The following is a 13580-nucleotide window of genomic DNA, read 5'->3' as shown; positions in this document are numbered from 1 at the left end:
GGGATCGAGAGAGAGAAACCAGGGAGAGATGGGGATCGAGGGGGGAGTGCTGGAGCATGGGGAGATATTTTGCGGGGTATGTCATGGGGGAGGGGTAGGTGTAGGCACGGGTGGTCCGGCCTGGTGGGCGGCCTGGTGGGTTGAGGCCCAAGGGGGGGCGTGGTGGCCAGCTGGGCCGTTTGGCCCGGGGGGGAGGGTCCTTTTCCCTTTTTTTTGATTTGCCTATGTTTCCTATTTGAAAGAGCTATTGAATTAATTTTGTTAAATGTGGCACTTTGCACAAAAATGGATAGGATCAAGGTGAAGTTGCATAAACGTTCTGGGGTCAGAAGGAGTTGGCTAACCATTTTCAGAAATTAGAAAGGCCAATTTAATTATTGTTGGACCACAAGATAAAATCCCAGGGGCATTTTGGGAACTCAACTGAGGTTGGTTCAACATGAAAATGATTAGGGGACTTTATAGGATAATGTGAACACTTAAGTTTTCATGTCTGACAAAATTCGAATTTGGACTTAAACTCGGTTTCGAATTTGTATTGCGATTGGGATCAAGCAAATATTAGCAACAGTAACATGATGACGTGCCACCATTAACACGGGTTTACTGTAGCATAATTATTCGGGCATCACAATTCTCCTCCACTACAAGAAATCTCGTCCCGAGATTTAAGAGATAGAGTAAGGTGGAAAAACTCGGGAAGGACAGAGCACAACACAAGATAGGTACCTGGGGCTATCTCGACGGACGTGGCATAGAGGCATCTCTCGAGTTTAAAATTAAAGAAAGTCGTCAAGAGCAAGGTAAGGAGGAGCAATAAGAAGCTTCAACCAGGTAGGCAATCGTTCGATGTCTGAAACAGGGGGTGAAAGGGGTTCAAAGCATCGAGAATAAGTATTGTATCTGATACAAGAACAGATCACAAGAAGGTGGCTCGTGAATTACATACGAAACCAAGCGTGAGGAAGATAGAGATGTACAGGAGAGTTAGGTTTCGATCCTGTGGAACTATGGGTTATGGGCCCACCATGTGGATTAAAACAGGAAGGTGCTAACATTTTCTACGGTTAGGATAGCAAGGCAGATCAAAGTATCGCTTGTCAGTTATGTCAGCAACAACGTCAGTACCAAGGGCGAGGGACGAAGAGAACCATTTTCCTGCTCGTTAAGACGAGGCGGACCAATAGGTAAAGTTCTCGTCCATCGGTGGCTACCGGAATGTCATCAACAATAGTAACAAGGTTCACGTAAGAAGGTAATTACCACTGCTCAGATATGTTAGGTTATAAGAAAGGTTTAAACAAAGCAATGGAAAGGCAAGTGTAGATTTGAATCAGTTATCGGCGTTCTCAAGTGTCTAACAACTCGGAACTCATGGAAAATTTGAGTCAGCGAGAAATAATAGTTGATGAAAAACTCATAAGAAGTTATGTAGTTCCGGGATATTCTTGAGATACCAGAGGGTAATACTCGAGGGTATAGTAGAACAGAGGTTGGACGGGTGCAATGATCTACAGAAGACAAGTACTTTAACTCGTCCGAGAAATGCAACCGAAGGATAACAGTCATGGTCGGAACCATGGTTGCCAAGGACCAAGCATAGATACAATATGAACTCATCACAAGGGAATTATTATTACAAGAAGCTTCCATGGTAAGTTCCACACAGGGTCCATGGGCATGAACACAAAGGTTCAAGGTCGACTCCCACTTCATCAATGCATAACCTTCCATTTACTTCTCGTCTTCGAGAAGTTGTAGGGTTGATATTTTATCTGGCAAAACACCAGAAGAGTAAGACTCATGAAGACTCTCGGGTTCAAACGGATTAGGGAGGCATAGGTTCAACCCATAGGGGCATATTAGGAACCAATACCACAAACCTCACGAGTAAAAAACTCAAGCCCAGAAGCGGAGTATGGTTGACAAGAGCGAGGGATACCATTTACCAAAAGGATTTTGTATCCGAGGAAAAGCTCACAAGGTTATTGAAAATGGAATACGCTGTCGGATAAAATCCAACAAAGGATCTTATGTGAGTATCGATACTTCATCAGAAGAAGAAAGAATGTAAGAATATCAGATTATAGAAACAACTGATTATCTCAAGGCTTAAATGCAACGAAATTACGATTTCCAAAATCAAGGGATCAGAAGCAAACACGCTGACAAGGATGGATAAGTTGAATAGACGTAGGGTACAATCGATGGCAATCTGATTGGCCGAGAACCAGCTCATGTTCGGGAAGACGTATGAGCTGGAAAGATAATCTATAAGGATCAATTGATGATTGTGGCACAGACATATCAAATCGAAAGACTCAAGATGATAGTGACAAAGGACATCAATGGATACTGCTAGGCATATGGAATTAACCAGAGTGTAGGCGGGTAAGACCTTCTAGAGCAATAGGTGACAGAGGTCACCCAAAGCTCGGATTGTATTACAAAGTATCTTATGAAGCATAAGAATAACTGGGGATGAATGGATACTCGATAAGAGCGACTAATTATCCGTAGGTGTATTCATGCGACAAGGACTGCAGAGAAGTAAGCATAAAGGATTCTCGGAACATCAAAGAATATTTCAGGACATCTTGTAATAACAAAAGCAACTAGGGATGAAGGTACGAACGACAACATAGGTAGTTATGCATAAGGATTTATCGGTGGTAGGGATCGCAATGCGAAGGGTACTGTCGGTGTCAAAACCGGAGGATCTCGGGTAGGGGGTCCCGATCTGTGCGTCTAGGCTGATGGTAACAGGAAGCAAGGGACACAATGTTTACCCAGGTTTGGGCCCTCTCGATGGAGGTAAAACCTACTTCCTGCTTGATTAATATTGAAGATATGGGTAGTACAAGAGTAGATCTACCACGAGATCGTAGAGGCTAAACCCTAGGAGCTAGCCTATGATGGTATGATTGTAATTGTGATCGGCCTTCTAAGGACCAACCTCTCCGGTTTATATAGACACCGGAGAGGGCTAGGGTTTACATGGAGTCGGTTACAAGGAAGGAAACACAATATCCGAATCGCCAAGCTTGCCTTCCACACAAAGGAGAGTCCCATCCGAACACGGGCCGAAGTCTTGATTCTTGTATCTTCACGCTTCAATAGTCCGGACGATATATACAGTCCGGCTGTCCGGATACCCCCTAATCCAGGACTCCCTCAGTAGCCCCTGAACCAGGCTTCAATGACGATGAGTCCGGCGCGCAGTCTTGTCTTCGGCATTGCAAGGCGGGTTCCTCCTCCGAATACTCCAAAGTAATTATCGAACACTTGAATCGTGTCCGGATCGACAAAATGATCTTCACGTACCACTGTAGAGAGAATGATATTTCACAAAGGCAATCTGATGACAACTTTTCTAGACAACGTGACATGTCATGATGGTCGGGTCAGTATTCGAACCATTTTTCTGCAACCAGCCACAACGCACATTGCGAGGCGGTTTCTTCTGCACGTTCTGCCATAGCAGAGATCGTGTCCCCTTATTGTGGGATTCTCACCAATACGTGCATGGGCAATCTAACCGCACCGCTAATTGCGGCGAGTGGGGAACGAGCGGGTTCCACCAGGCAAGTGGGGAGGTGCAAAAAAGCTTTCACCGTCTCTATAAAGAGATAAGGTCTCTTCCTCTTTACCCACGCCTCCTTTCGCTAGTCCATTCCCCACTGCTCGAGCTCTAGCGCCCAAGCCTTCCTCCTCTCCATCGAAGAAAGGGTTTTTCGAAGATGTCCAGATCCGGAGCAGGAGGCAAATGGATGGCCTCTACCGTCCAAGAGAAGGACATCAAGAGGCTCCGAGAGGTCGGGTACCTAGCCAAGAAGACCGGCCATCGCCTTCCACCGGCGGAACAGATCGTCCCTACTCCGGAGCCTCATGAGAGAGTCTTGTTTCTTCCTCTTTTTTTCCGTGGGCTCGGGTTTCCCCTTCATCCATTTGTTCGTGGAGTCATGTATTACTATGGGATTGATTTTCATGATCTTTCCCCCAACTCTTTCCTCAATATCTCGACGTTCATCGTCGTGTGCGAGGCGTTTCTACGGATTTCACCTCACTTCGGCATGTGGCTGAAGATCTTCAATGTGAACCCCAAGGTGGTGAATGGCGAGCATGCCGAGTGCGGCGGCGCCATGGTGAGAAAGATGCCCAAAGTCGTTTGGCCGACAGGTGCCTTCAACGACTCCGTAAAGGAGTGGCAACAACAATGGTTCTATATCACCGAACCACGCGGCAAAAAGTGGGCCGCAGCTCCTGAATTTAGATCCGGAGCCCCACTGCGGCTCACGTCCTGGCCCAAGAAGGTCCCGAACTGGTGCTCGTCCGATGAGCTGTCACTGCTCCAGACGCGCGTTCAGAGTATGGTCGACAGGGACGTCAAGCTCGTCGACATTGTCCAGGTGATGTTAGTTCGCCTGGTTCTCCCTTGCCAGCGCCGAGCCTGCCATTTGTGGGAGTACGACCCAACCGAGCACCGAACCCTCTGGGAGCTCTACGATTCCTCCCACGAGGATATCTGGAAGGTGCTCTTTAAGTCCGGCAAATCATGGCCGGACTCCGCCGAGGACCATGGGTACCAATTGTCCCATTCTGCAAGCCCGGTAAGTTATAGCCATGCTCTGTCCATCCAGGCTCTTAGTTGGCATGTCCTGAGGTACACATTTTTATCATGCTCTATTGACCCCAGGGATGGATAAAGAAGGTGGAGCGGATACATTGTCCGGCCCCACTGCCAGAGGAACCAGTCGGACCTCTTCTAACGAAGATGTTGGTCCTAGCGCCTTATGAGGCGCCAAAGAAAGAGGCCTCCAAGAGGGTCAAAAAGACCCGGAGCGGCCTTCGTCGTCGCGAGGCTTCGGACGCCAAATCCGAAGACGAAGAGGAGGAAGCAGAGGACGACGAGCCTCACTCTGGTGGGGGGAAGAAAAGGATGGCCTCCACATCCCTGGAGGCCGGATCGCCCAAGAGGGGAAAAGGTTCCCTCCCAGAGGCATCCACCACGGCCGCCGATAGCAGCCCGGAGTGGGATCCCAGGGCCCAGCCCCTGGAGAAGTCGTAAGTATACGAAACCTGAGCACGCATATGCGTCCGGGATTGTTTTTGGGTATAGTAGTTTTAACTGTTGCCATATTTTGCACAGTCCGGCAAGGTCTCGCGCTAGACAGTCCTCATCGGAGGATTCACCGAGGTCGGACGCCTTGGCGAACGAGACACCTCCAGGGGCTCCTTCCCCAAAGTCTAGGCGTGACACTGAGGTGTCGTCTCAATGGGACCCGGAATAGGGGGGCATGTCACTGGAGCCGGACACACGAGAGCGATGGCCCCTGAGTGTGCCGTCAGCGGGGGCGATCTTGGGTTCGGCCCACCGTCGAACAACGTCCAGGAGACCTCCAAGGCTCCTGGATCGGGCGAGCAGCCACCTTTGTCGATGGGAGGCTTGCCCACTCTGCCGGCAACCTCTGTCCAAGCAGAGTTGCCAGGCGGTCTATCGACAGCACTAAAGAACGTGTCTATCATCGATGAACATCGGACCCTCATGGGTGCGATGGTTGAAAAGATTCAGTCCGCTAAGAGCGGGCTGAACAAGTCCTGCCTTGGCCTTATAAAGGCCTTTGAGGTATGTTTCCTAAGAAACCTTTGAGGAATCGTCATAATATGAGTAGTAGCCCCTGATACACTGTCCTGCGAAAGATATGGAGCCAGACAGGGGATCAACTCCTTTTTTAATGACGTGTACCTCTTTGTTTGAAAACAGACGTGTGCGGAGAAGACGTCCGCTCATAATGCGGAAGTGTCCAAACTGAAGCAGAGCCTGTAACAGGCCAAGGAAGAACTTGGCCGTGTGAAGAAGCAATTAGAGGATAAGCAAGGTATGTTCAAAACATTGCCTTGCATTAGGCACGAATGAGTAATTGTGCCTATTAAAAAGTATTTTTGTTGTATGCCCTAGGAGCGAGTGTCGAATATGAGGCACTGAAGAAGGCTGTGGCTGATGCCAACAAGAAGGCGGCCACCGAGCAGGCGCTTCGTGAAAAACACGAAGCCAGGGTCATCACAGCCGAGCGGGACCTCCAGTAGGCTATGAAGAAAAGCGAGGGCTTGGAGCAGAGTCTAATAGGGAAAGAATCCGAACTCGCCCAAGCTCTGCAAGCCACGGAAGGTGCTTGAGAAGAAGCCCGAGGTGCTGTACGGGACATTCAGGAGGCCCGGAAAGTTGCGGCTGGTAAAGCCTGTTGAATTCATGGCCATTTTTACATGATTGTGGGGAGAACTCTAAGCGACAAGCTGAATTCTTGTTTTTACAAGGGCGTTTGCGGATCTACCTCGCAGCATATCAGATGGTGCCCAATTTTACCGGACCGAGGAGAAGAAGTTTGTGGAGAGGGATTTCTGGTTGCAGTATTTGGTGCCGAACTATCTGGTGCCTTTTATCTATCAGCTAAAGCAGCTGGTCAAACTGCACCAGGCGGCCGAACTAGCCATGAAAGACTTGATTGTCTGGCTGTGGCCTGTGGAGCCAATTCCAAGCAGTTACTTCAGACTCATCAAGCGGATTATGGGCGCCTGTCCTCGGGTTGATGCTATCAAGCAATCAGTCTGTATAGAAGGTGCGTGTATGGCGTTCGCCCGTGTGAAAGTGCATTGGGGGAAGCTTGACGCGGAGAAGCTGATGACTAAGGGGCCGCCGGAGGGTAAGGAGCACTGCAAGCCCGAGCTGTACTATGAAGGTGTACTGGAGGGGGCCCACCTTGCGGCGAATAAGTGTACCAAAGACATTATATTTCCCTGAGGGCATTCGTGCCGCTTTTTGTAATATGGGATGATGGCATTTTTATTATATATTGCCTGTTTTGTTTAAACGTATGTTCTTCCCGTGCGGCTGTTTATTGTATGTAAACCCTGAGAGTTGGCCAGTCATCGGCTTCTGCCCCCACGTAAGAAGAATATGGGGGTGTTCAGGGTATATCTGAATGCTCTTTATCCCATATTTGGGTCCTTTTAAGGAGGTGTTTCTCACCACGAACCAGGCAATCGGACTATAAGGCTTTATTACTCTCACTTAGCCATAGGAATTCGAGTATGGTCGGCACAGCCCCTAGTGTTCGGAAGGCCGAACTAGGGCCTCTATTGGCGCCTGACCAGAAGATCGATCCGTCGCACTTTGCATTTATAATGGCGTTGTGCGGAATAAATCTTTAAGGATTTTACAACCTCTCGAACAGCTGACCAGATCTCGCTGCATCATGATAGTCGATTTTCAGCTTTCTCTACTAAGGTGCTCGTCCGGCAGAACCGGGACACAATCGCAGTAGTTCTCCCAGCGCTACCTTAGCCGATAGAACGAAACGTAAGGTACCAAAACATGGGAGCCGGGCAAACCCAACCAATGACCCAAGACATGATTCAGAGCTGATGCATATTGTGCTATAAGTTCGGGGTGCCGAGTGACTGGAAAGGTGGTTGGACTTTATTGCCGTATTGTGAAGCCCCTGGTATAACCGGGCGTAACACGAAATGTGGCTGCCATTTTTTGGCAAAGAGGCGTCGGTGATAGACGATGGCCGGTAAGTGTTATTTAAGTCTACGCATCGTAGTAGGATGATATGTCTATGCATATGAGTACTATGTATGAAAAGAGGTGTTTTTGGCGGAACCTGTGATGGCCAGACTGGAGGGGGTTGTGAGTGGATCAAGAGTGAATCCGAATTGCCTTCTACCTGCATGTTCCTGCCATTATGTGTCCGGGCTGATTCCACGCCGCCAATCCTGTCCTGCGTCAAAGTTAGTTTGTAAAGACAAATGCTTGGAGGCAGCTGAACGTCCTCTTTTGGTTGGTCCAAGGGTTCCTGATCGGACCCCGGTGGGCCTAGCCGTTATACCGTGAAGTAGCGCGGACTCCTCAGTGGGTGTCCTGATAGTTGGTTGTCGTATCAAAATTTTGATAGGCACGCACGACTCGCTATTCTGGCAGCTGTATGATTTCCGCCCTAAGGGCGGGGTTCGGCCTTGCCTATAAGTGTGATTATATCACACTGTGTTGGCCTAATGGTTTACCACGTGGAATCTAGCCAACGTGGTTCATCCCATTAGCATACGGTAAATTACCGTAGGAGGGGAAGGTGTCGAAGATTTATTCTTTGGCGTGGCATTTTTTGATGATCCGAAAACAACCGTTAGAGTGGTGGGCCAATAAACTTGGCCTTTGCACCTCGCATCTTTTGAGAAGATGTTATTTGTGGTTTCATGCCCGCGGGGGCTTTATGTGTTATGGAGCCGCCGGACTACTAGGTCTAGGGGTACGGCAATTGAATTGTTGTGGTTGGTGTGATCGGGGGCGATCATCAGTACTTTTATGCTCTGGGGGTCTCTTGACTAGACGCCTCCCCTCATTGTTTCCGGCACACGACCAGCCACTTTGTTTTGAGGATCCGACATTCTCTATTGGTATGCTTTGCCATTCTTCTAGGAGTACCATGAATTTCACATGGTTGATCGAGTATGTGGCTCGGGCCGAATAGGCTTGAGCCGCTCTTTGTCCGTTGACCGGACTGGGAGTTGCTGGACTTGGCACCAGCTTCCTTGGCTTGACGTTTATGACCATTGCGCCGAGGCTTGAGGGTGCCTCTTCGTGTATCCTTCTTACTGTCTTGGACCGTAATGATGTGTGGATGTCGGGGTGTGTGCCTTGGGTTCTCTTGCTTAGGTTGAGGTGGCCAGTTGTGCCGTGTATGCCCTTTGTTGGGGCTGTCGAGTCCGTACTTTTCAGTGGCCAGTACCTTGGTCCACCTATCCACTAGCAAGTCTTGGTCAGCTTTAAGCTGCTCTTGTTTCCTTTGCAGGCTCCTTGTCGTGGCCATGAGCCGTCGCTTGAAGTGAACTTGTTCCACTGGATCTTCAGGCATGCCGAATTCGTCATTGCCAAGGCTTACCTCGTCGTCGGAGGGGGGTGTACAGTTGTCCCTCTCCAAGTAACCCATCGTGACTGGTCCGGCCTGCTTGAAGGTAGGCTGACCAAGGCTGTGTTCCTCTTCAGCACCATCCGGATTGCTTTCATCTCCGGGGCCGGTGTTGATGTGGCGGGGCTTGGAGCGCCGCCGAAGATGCCCATGCTTTGCTTTTCCTACTGAGGGGTTATCCTCCGTTGCCTCGTCGCCATTGGTTTCCTTCGGAGTGTCCACCATGTATATATCGTATGAGGAGGTGGCCATCCACCGCCCTGTGAGCGGTGGCTCCTGTAATTCTCCTGCATCGTCGTCCATACCGTCGATGTCTTCGGAGTCGAAGTCTAGCACGTCGGTTAAATCATTGATCGTGGCAATGAAGTGGGTGGTGGGTGGGCAGTGAATTTCTTCGTCGCCTGCTTCCACTCAAGCCGGACATAGTTCGGTCGAGTGCCTCCTGACAAAGAGGGAGACTTTAATGAGTTCAGCATGTCGCTGAAGGGCGAGTGCTGGAAGATGTCCGCAACGGTAAATTCCATTACCGGAGCTCAGCCTAGCTCGGGTGGCTCGAGGGGGTGCGGGCCGGAGCCAACAACCGGATAAGAGTCTGGGGGCCCAGGGTTACAGGCTTCCACAGAGGTGAGACCTGTGTTCGGCTCCATCGCTGATGAGTGTGCGACCTGCGGGGCGGGGGTCCAACCCTCCGTCCTTAGGCAACGCAACCTGCTCCGGATTTAGATCCGAGGCTTCTGCGGGGGTGATATCCCGAGCTTCGTCCGACAGTAGGTCTAAGACGTGCTCATTGTGATTGTTCGGTGCTCCTGGCGCAGGCCCAAATCCGTTGAAGATTAAGTCTCCGCGAATATCCGCTGTGTAGTTCAAGTTTCCGAACCTGACCTAGCGGCCGGGGCGTAGCTATCGATCTGCTCCAGATGGCCAAGCGAATTGGCCCGTAGTGCAAAGCCGCCGAACACGAAGATCTGTCCGGGGAGAAAAGTCTTCCCCTGGACCGTGTTGTTGATGATTGAAGGCGCCATCGAGCCCTGCAGCAACGGAACAAAGGAACTCTCAATGAAAGCACCAATGAATGTCGGTTTCAAAACGGCGGATCTCGGGTAGGGGGTCCCGATCTGTGCGTCTAAGCTGATGGTAACAGGAAGCAAGGGACACAATGTTTACCCAGGTTCGGGCCCTCTCGATGGAGGTAAAACCCTACTTCCTTCTTGATTAATATTGAAGATATGGGTAGTACAAGAGTAGATCTACCACGAGATCGTAGAGGCTAAACCCTAGGAGCTAGCCTATGATGGTATGATTGTAATTGTGATCGGCCTTCTAAGGACCAACCTCTCTGGTTTATATAGACACCGGAGAGGGCTAGGGTTTACACGGAGTCGGTTACAAGGAAGGAAACACAATACCCGGATCGCCAAGCTTGCCTTCCACGCAAAGGAGAGTCTCATCCAGACACGAGCCGAAGTCTTGAGTCTTGTATCTTCACGCTTCAATAGTTCGGATGATGTATATAGTCGGGCTGTCCGGATACCCCCTAATCTAGGACTCCCTCGGGTACAAGGGACTTGGTAAAACATCAGAGAGTGTCTTCAGAATCTTCTGATGCACCAAGTAATCATCTGGAGTGAGGGGCTCTCCGGGAGAAGTATTTACGAGAACCAAGAGTTATAGTTAGCAAATCCATTTAACCCGAATAGAAGAGAGAACAGATTCCCGGAGTATAGACAAGGAATAAAAGATCCTAATACCACCCAATGGCGACGTGGGCCCGTAAGCCACACAGCCATGTTAGTAAAGCTATTTTTTCAAATACTATACTCAACTTCGGCCAAGGAGTTGGAAAGGGGGATTCCTACAGGCAGTCGGCTCTGATACCAACTTGTGACGCCCTCAATTCGACCGTACACTAATCATACACACAAATGTGTACGATCAAGATCAGGGACTCACGGGAAGATATCACAACACAACTCTAGACACAAATCAAATTAATACAAGCTTTATATTACAAGCCAGGGGCCTTGAGGGCTCGAATACATAGCTCGATACACAAGAGTCAGCAGAAGCAACAATATCTGAGTACAGACATAAATTAAACAAGGGTGCCTTAAGAAGGCTAGAACAAAAGCAACATGATCGAAGAGGCAAGACCTCCTGCCTGGGACCTCCTAACTACTCCTGGTCGTCGGTGGTCTTCATGTAGCAGTATCCATCAGCGGTGGCATCTGGCTCCATGGATCAACCATTTGGTTGCGTCAACCGAAAAGAAGAAAGAAGGGGGAAAAGGGGTAGCAAAGCAACCGTGAGTACTCATCCAAAGTACTCGCAAGCATCAGATCTATACTAAGTATGCACTGGTATCAAATGGAAGGTTTGTATCTGTGGACTGAACTGCAGAATGCCAGAATAGAGGGGAAAGCCTAGCCTATCAAAGACTAGCATCTTCAAGTAGCTCCAAGCATCTTGCAGCGTGTAGATGAGTAAAGAATAGCAGTTTATAATTAACAAGCATGTTGTAACATTAACGCCCAGAGATCCTTCCTCGACTCCCAGCGAGAAAGCAATCCCGGAGCCACATATTCAAGTATCCATTTGTAGTTGTATAAGATCAGGATATAAGTCTGAACGTCCGTTACCGTGGACATGGCTATTAATAGATAATCTTCCCTACAGGGGTGCACCACATTTTCCAACACGCTCGATCACTCTGGCCAGACACACCTTTCTAGGGTCAATGCCCGGCCTCGGAAGATCAACACAACGTAGCCCTACCTAGGCTCAGTAGAGAGGTCCCCGCCGGTCTACATCCTAAGCACTCCGGGGTCTGGGCCCATCGCCCGTTGCACTCCGGGTCGTTGTCCGACGGGCCGGGACGAGCACCACCTCATACTGGATGACACTGGCCCGACAGGCCCACAAAGCTGAACTAGACGTGTGACAAAGCTTCGGCTGATACTGCGACATCGAGGCCCATAACTATTCTCACGTGGTGGTTGTTGCGTAAAGGACAAAGGTCAACTCAGAACAAATACCCAAACCATAGTGTATTATTAGCTTGCGGAGATGAGCAGAGACTCACGATCGAAAGTGACCCCGTCGCCATGTCTCGTGGACTTACGACAAGGGCCTAGAATGCCTGGCCGTGCCACGTCATTATCTTGCGGGTGCTCTCCGGGCCCGCCCGACTTCCACCAAGGTCTCAAGTAAAGTCAAGGTAACCGTGTGTCCAAACATCAAGGGGAAAACACGAGGAATCACCCCCGGTGGATTCCACTCAATGAAATCATCAAGGTGAACGTAAGAGGGACCACCCTCGAGGTTCACACTTGAGGTGTTGAACGACAGAGCCGTATCGAGAATGGTGAAAGAGGAAATCACCCTCGATGACCACGACCAAATAGCTACACTACAGAATTATCATCAGGAGTGCGTTATGAGGGATCACAATCGGTACTTGATAGTAGCTCTGCAAAGTCGAGAAACTAAAGGGGCGGGATGTGATGTGAGGTGTCAGGCTCTGGTCGTCGATCACGTTGATCGGGTCGTCGATGATGAAGCAGGGGCAACAAGGACAAGGTGGGGGTCACTGATGGATCACTAACCAACCTATACTAAGCAGTTTAGGATAAGCAGGTAGGTAACAATAAGCAGGTACAAAAGCAGGCTATGCATCAGAATAGGAGCAAACAATTACAGTAGCAAAATCTAATGCAAGCATGAGAGTATAGAATGGGCGATATCGGGATGATCAAAGGGGGGCTTGCCTGGTTGCTCAGACAAGAAGGAGGGTCGTCGTCGACGTATTCGATCACAGGGGGAGCATCAGTCTCGGGGTCTACCGGAGAGAAGAGGGGGGAAGAAACAGTAAGTATAAAGCACACACTAGAAACATTAAGCACGACAAGAAGATACACGGTGCTAGGGGTGTTCTAACGCAGTGTTACACGATACCGATGAAGGGGGAAACATCCGGAAAAGTATTCCCGGTTCCGGACGTCTGTTAGACAGATGAACCGGAGTGGAAAAGTTCAACGTTTGCTATGCTAGGGACGTGTAGCGGACGAATGAAACGCGAGTTCGGATTCGTCTCGTCGTTCTAAGCAATTTTCATGTACAAAGTTTTTCGATACGAGTTACGGTTAATTTACTATGATTTTTTCAAAGTTTTAATACTATTCTGAAATTAATTTCAATTCGAAAAAAGCTAAAATGCTAGGCACACCCAACACAGTGTACACAAAAGTGTACCCAATGGCTGACAGGTGGGCCAGGGGTCCCAGTTGACCCATCAACATTTGACTGGTCAAAAGGTGAATAGTAAGGGTGGGTCCCGGCTGTCATAGACTTAGGCATTTTTAATTTAATCTATCAATTTAATTTACAGCGGGGTCCACATGTCAGCGAAAATAACTAAAAGTTAATTAGTTTTAACTAGTAGTTTATTTTAACAGAGGGTCGATTAAGTGGTGGGGGGCAGTTGTCAGTGCAACAGAATTTAACAGAGGTAAAGTTTTAACCATAGTTAATTAGAGTGGTGGGGGCCGATGGTCAGGGGGTTAGGGGGGATTTGGTGGCTAATCTAAGCAGGGGCCAGCCCATCAGGCGGAGGCACGG

The sequence above is a fragment of the Triticum dicoccoides genome, chromosome 5B (assembly GCF_002162155.2).
Source record: "Triticum dicoccoides isolate Atlit2015 ecotype Zavitan chromosome 5B, WEW_v2.0, whole genome shotgun sequence".
In the NCBI taxonomy this organism is placed as follows: Eukaryota; Viridiplantae; Streptophyta; class Magnoliopsida; order Poales; family Poaceae; genus Triticum; species Triticum dicoccoides.
This window is presented reverse-complemented; position numbering follows the sequence as displayed.